The 6130-nt window shown below is 34.5% G+C and overlaps 1 non-coding gene across 1 annotated transcript; it reads right to left on the bottom strand.

The window, feature by feature from the left end:
• Positions 1 to 2745: 2745 nt before the first annotated feature.
• On the bottom strand, positions 2746 to 2817 carry Trnaa-ugc (transfer RNA alanine (anticodon UGC)). The gene has a single exon. It is a non-coding gene; the product is annotated as a tRNA-Ala (tRNA).
• Positions 2818 to 6130: the final 3313 nt, after the last annotated feature.

Genomic DNA, 6130 nt, shown 5'->3' on the forward strand with positions numbered 1-6130 from the left:
CAGGGACAACGTTACGCTCAGGTGAAAACCGGTGAAAAGAGCTCCATTTTCCATGTGTGCGACTCGACGATACATCCTTCTTTAATTACAGAACAGTGGTCGATTCTAAAGTAAGTTTTTTTTTAACATTAACTCGATCCAACTTTAGGAGTCCTGTTCCATGGAATATTTAAACATTGTCTTCTTCACTCCACACTTGTCGCATACAAGTGACTCTCATTTTCGAAACATGTACACTATGCGGCACACACGTCAACGAAATATGAAAAATTGGAGAAATAAATATGTCAGTCATTATCTAACGTACGATCGCTAAAATAATAATGATTGCATTACATCAAATAATAATTTCAAGAAATACGTTAAACTACTTTTTATTACTCTGATGCATCCCATACAAGTATAACATTTTAAACCAATCATATTTCGCTTTTGACGTGTGTGCCGCATAGTGTACATGTTTCGACAATGAGTGACGCTTGTATGTTACGATCATGGAGTGAAGAAGACAATATCTGATTATTCCATGGATAATCATAATATTGATCAAATTTCTTGGCAAAGCAGCACCTATCAAGTAACTGCTATTTTCTCTTGCAAATTCGACATGAATTTGTCCACTTTCATTTTTCTAATTCCTGAATTTTTGCCGATAAGCCATAGGGACTAATGGATAACCCTTTAAGATGTATTATTTCACCAGATGATAGGAAGCGCTTTTCTGTACTGTCAGGGAAGCACCGATGTCTCGGTCTTTGCTGAAAAGTGCAGTCTGTAATAATCGACTCAAATGTTCCGTTGGCCATTTAGAATTTTTGCAATTTTTTTCAACATGTGGAAAATATTTGTTTACTTCTTTCTCTTTAAAAGGGAAAACTAACTTAATATTCTTAGTAACATCAAAACTTGAATTTGTATATAAGTTGGTGATGTGCTTTTCATTTGTCAACTCTAATTCTCTTGATCTAAATTGAAATTCTCTTTCTTCTTTTCTTTTTTGCATTTGCATTTGCATCTGTCTCTCCCTCTCCTCATTCACTAATTGCATTTGACTCATCTCTCTCTCTCTCCACATCCACCAACAACACTTGTTTCTCTTCTTTCTGTAATTGCATTTGTTTCTCTCTCCCCTCTTTCTCCAACTGCAAATGCATTGGTTTTCTTCTTTGTATAACTTCATTTGTATTTCTCTCTCATCTTTCTCCAATTGCAACTATATTCTCCTCTTTATCTAATTGCAGTTGCTTCTCTTTCTGAAGTTCAAGCTTTCTTCTCTCTAATTCCATCTTGTATTTTAACTTAAATTCCTTTACATTCATGTTAAGTGCTGACACAGAACATAGGCATGCTTATCAAAACCAAAGCACATTTATCCAAACCATTCTTTTCCACCAAATATTGGATCAAAATATTTTTTCTTTCAAGTTTCGTTAAAAGAGATTTTGCCTCAGAAAGATCATATTTTCTGGCAGGTTGAAGCAATTCATCTTGTTTCAAACAATCTAACTGCTCCAGGGTAGGATTTGAAATACATATCTCCACTTTTGATGGCATTGCAAAAAGCTTGATGATTGTATTTAAGATTTCTGAAATATGAAATAATACATGGGATTTAATAATTCTGAAACCAGGGAAATTTCAGTTTCAAAAACAAAGATTTCTGATATATTTTAGGGCAATTCATATCCCAATGACGAGCTCTCAGTTTCCTGTTACGAGTCTATGCTCTTAAAATAAGAGAAGGAAAAGAGTGAAGACAACCAGCTTTGCAAAGTTTAACAAATAATTTATTTCCCTAGAATACAAAGTAAAAAATGAGAAAGGTGTTTTGCAAATTGAATCCAAAAGTTATCCAAGAATTAAAGACAAAAGTCATAGAAACAAAAAGTCCTCAATTAATCTCAGTGCAAGTCCCAAGGAAATTTAAAAGTGAAGGCAATGATGTATATGTCATGACCTGCTTTGTATTTCTTTGCCAACAGTCTCGTGTTGAATCACATAAATATAATTCCTGATGATAATTCTGTATCACTTCGAATGAATGTCTTTATCCAATAATTTTATCAGAGCTTTTTGGTATTTCCAGAGAAAAGAATTAATTGAATCCAAATATATGAATGCAAAATGAAGCCTAAACTGGCCGAAATATAAGAGAACTTCCAATGCCAGATGTTAAAGCACAACTGGTAAAATTCTGACAGTCACAAGATACCATAGTTGTCTGTTTAACCGCAGGACACAACGTAGTATATTCTAACAACAACCATTACATAACGTACATCTCTTCCTGACGGCTCCGAAGTTCATACACCATATCAATGTCGTTCTTTCCGCCCATTAGGAACAAAGACATAAATAATTTAGTCTGTATGTCATTACATTATTGACTTGCTTTGTGCTTTTGAGCTACAATATTAAGGCAGGTCACCATTAGGTCTTTCATTATTATTTCACATTTCTGAAAAGAAATTATCTCCGCGTGACGGCAAAAGCGTGCGATTTCAATTAAAATCATTTTAAAAAAAAACAAAACAACTTACTACCTTATCATGATTACATGTCTTTAACGTGTGTAGCTAATGAGCTAGTACCATCAAGAACCAGTCCTCAAAAGAGGCATCTTTTCGGACTGTTTCTTAACGAAAGAAATAAAATCAGAATCAGCTAATGAATGTTGGGGTTGTTGAATAAACATTTGCTAGTAAAATGCATAAAAAAGATCTTAAAAAGCAAAATCAATTAACGTGGAGATGCCGGGTCTCGAACCCGGGGCCTTTCGCATGCAAAGCGAACGCTCTACCGCTGAGCTACATCCCCGACTCATATGCCCTTTAGAATCATCTCTGCGCTACATTCATATTTTCATAACGTTTGCTTTATAATCAATTACAATTTTTGTACAGCAATATTAGTTGTCTTAACATCGAATTTTCATCAAATTTGGGTTAGGATAAAAGTTACGGTTAGGACTATTTAATCTCGCTTTCTTTTACGATATCGTGATTTTCAAATCTTTTCTCCAAAGCGTCACCCAAAGGAGCTCTACGCGAGCTTGATGTTTGGAAAAAAAAAACATTGATCTGAAGCAAACAAATCGCACAGAGTGATACAAATACTTCATATTACCCCCATAACCCGTTCTGAAATAGGACCTTATCTATAATACTAAATAAGAGAGAGAGAGAGTAATTAACTTGCAAATACTACGTTCCACCCATGACCCTAGATTTCCTGCTGCTATTGCCGTCTTTAAAGGCACGCGATAATACGTTATTATTTTTTTTCTCCTTAAATACGTTTCTATTCATCAAGCAATCATTGACGTTTCTGCGTTACGGGCTCTGAAACTTGTGAATTTCGCGAATTGTGCCTGCAGGGACAACGTTACGCTCAGGTGAAAACCGGTGAAAAGAGCTCCATATACCATGTGTGCGACTCGACGATACATCCATCTTTAATTACAGAATAGTACTCGATTCTAAAGTAATTTTTGTTTTGACATTAACTCGATCCAACTTTAGGAGTCCTGTTCCATGGAATATTTAAACATTGTCTTCTTCACTCCACACTTGTCGCATACAAGTGACTCTCATTTTCGAAACATGTACACTATGCGGCACACACGTCAACGAAATATGAAAAATTGGAGAAATGAATATGTCAGTCATTATCTAACGTACGATCACTAAAATAATAATGATTGTATTACATCAAATAATAATTTCCAAAATTACGTTATACTGTACATTTGTGTTACTCTGATGCATCTTATACAAGTATAACATTTTGAAGCAACCATATTTCGCTTTTGATGGGTGTGCCGCATAGTGTGCATGTTTCGACAATGAGAGTCGCTTGTATGTTATGATCGTGGAGTGAAGAAAACAGTGTCTGATTATTCCATGGATATTCGTAATATTGATCACATTTCTTGGCTAAGCAGCACCTATCAAGTAACTGCTATTTTCTCTTGCAAATTCGACATGAATTTGTCCACTTTCATTTTTATAATTCCTGAATTTTTGCCGATAAGCCATAGGGACTAATGGATAACCCTTTAAGATGTATTATTTCACCAGATGATAGGAAGCGCTTTTCTGTACTGTCAGGGAAGCACCGATGTCTCGGTCTTTGCTGAAAAGTGCAGTCTGTAATAATCGACTCAAATGTTCCGTTGGCTATTTCGAATTTTTCAGCAATTTTTTCAAAATGTCGAAAATATTTGTTTACTTCTTTCTCTTTAAAAGGGAAAACTAACCTAAAATTCATAGCAACATCACAACTTGAATTTGTACGTAAATTGGTGATGTGCTTTTCATTTGTCAGCTGCAATTCTCTTGATCTAAATGGAAATTCTCTTTCTACTTTTCTTTTTTGCATTTGCATCTGTCTCTCTCTCTCCTATTTTTCTAATTGTTTTGATTCATCTCTCTCTCTCTCCACTTTCACCAGCAACACTTGTTTCTCTTCTTTCTGTAACTGCATTTGTTTCTCTCTCCCCCCTTTCTCCAACTGCAAATGCATTGGTTTTCTTCTTTCTATAACTTCATTTGTATTTCTCTCTCATCTTTCTCCAACTGCAACTGTATTCTCCTCTCATTCTCCTCTTTATCTAATTGTAGTCGCTTCTCCTCTTTCTGAAGTTCAAGCTTTCTTCTCTCTAATTCCATCTTGTATTTTGACCTAAATTCCTTTACATTCATGTTAAGTGCTGACACAGACCGTAGACATACTAACCAAAACCAAGGCACATTTATCCAAACCATTCTTTTCCACCAAATATTGGATCAAAATATTTTTTCTTTCAAGTTTCGTTAAAAGAGATTTTGCCTCAGAAAGATCATATTTTCTGGCAGGTTGAAGCAATTCATCTTGTTTCAAACAATCTAACTGCTCCAGGGTAGGATTTGAAATACATATCTCCACTTTTGATGACATTGCAAAAAGCATGCTGATTGTATTTAAGATTTCTAAAACGTGAAATAATACATGGGATTTAATAATTCTGAAACCAGGGAAATTTCAGTTTCAAAAACAAAGATTTCTGATATATTTTAGGGCAATTCATATCCCAATGACGAGCTGTCAGTTTCCTGTTACGAGTCCATGCTCTTAAAAAAAGAAAAGGAAAAGAGTGAAGGCAACCAGCTTTGCAAAGTTTAAAAAATAATTTATTTCCCTAGAATACAAAGTAAAAAATGAGAAAGGTGTTTTACAAATTGAATCCAAAAGTTATCCAAGAATTAAAGACAAAAGTCATAGAAACAAAAAGTCCTCAATTAATCTCAGTGCAAGTCCCAAGGAAATTTAAAAGTGAAGGCAATGATATATATGTCATGACCTGCTTTGTATTTCTTTGCCAACAGTCTCGTGTTGAATCACATAAATATAATTCCTGATGATAATTCTGTATCACTTCGAATGAATGTCTTTATCCAATAATTTTATCAGAGCTTTTTGGTATTTCCAGAGAAAAGAATTAATTGAATCCAAATATATGAATGCAAAATGAAGCCTAAACTGGCCGAAATATAAGAGAACTTCCAATGCCAGATGTTAAAGCACAACTGGTAAAATTCTGACAGTCACAAGATACCATAGTTGTCTGTTTAACCGCAGGACACAACGTAGTATATTCTAACAACAACCATTACATAACGTACATCTCTTCCTGACGGCTCCGAAGTTCATACACCATATCAATGTCGTTCTTTCCGCCCATTAGGAACAAAGACATAAATAATTTAGTCTGTATGTCATTACATTATTGACTTGCTTTGTGCTTTTGAGCTACAATATTAAGGCAGGTCACCATTAGGTCTTTCATTATTATTTCACATTTCTGAAAAGAAATTATCTCCGCGTGACGGCAAAAGCGTGCGATTTCAATTAAAATCATTTTAAAAAAAAACAAAACAACTTACTACCTTATCATGATTACATGTCTTTAACGTGTGTAGCTAATGAGCTAGTACCATCAAGAACCAGTCCTCAAATGAGGCAACTTTTCGGACTGTATCTTAACGAAAGAAATAAAATCAGAATCAGCTAATGAATGTTGGGGTTGTTCAATGAACATTTGCTAGTAAAATGCATAAAAAAGATCTTAAAAAGCAAAAATCAATTATCG

The sequence above is a fragment of the Sinohyriopsis cumingii genome, chromosome 19 (genome assembly GCF_028554795.1).
Source record: "Sinohyriopsis cumingii isolate HCF-2022 chromosome 19, ASM2855479v2, whole genome shotgun sequence".
In the NCBI taxonomy this organism is placed as follows: Eukaryota; Metazoa; Mollusca; class Bivalvia; order Unionida; family Unionidae; genus Sinohyriopsis; species Sinohyriopsis cumingii.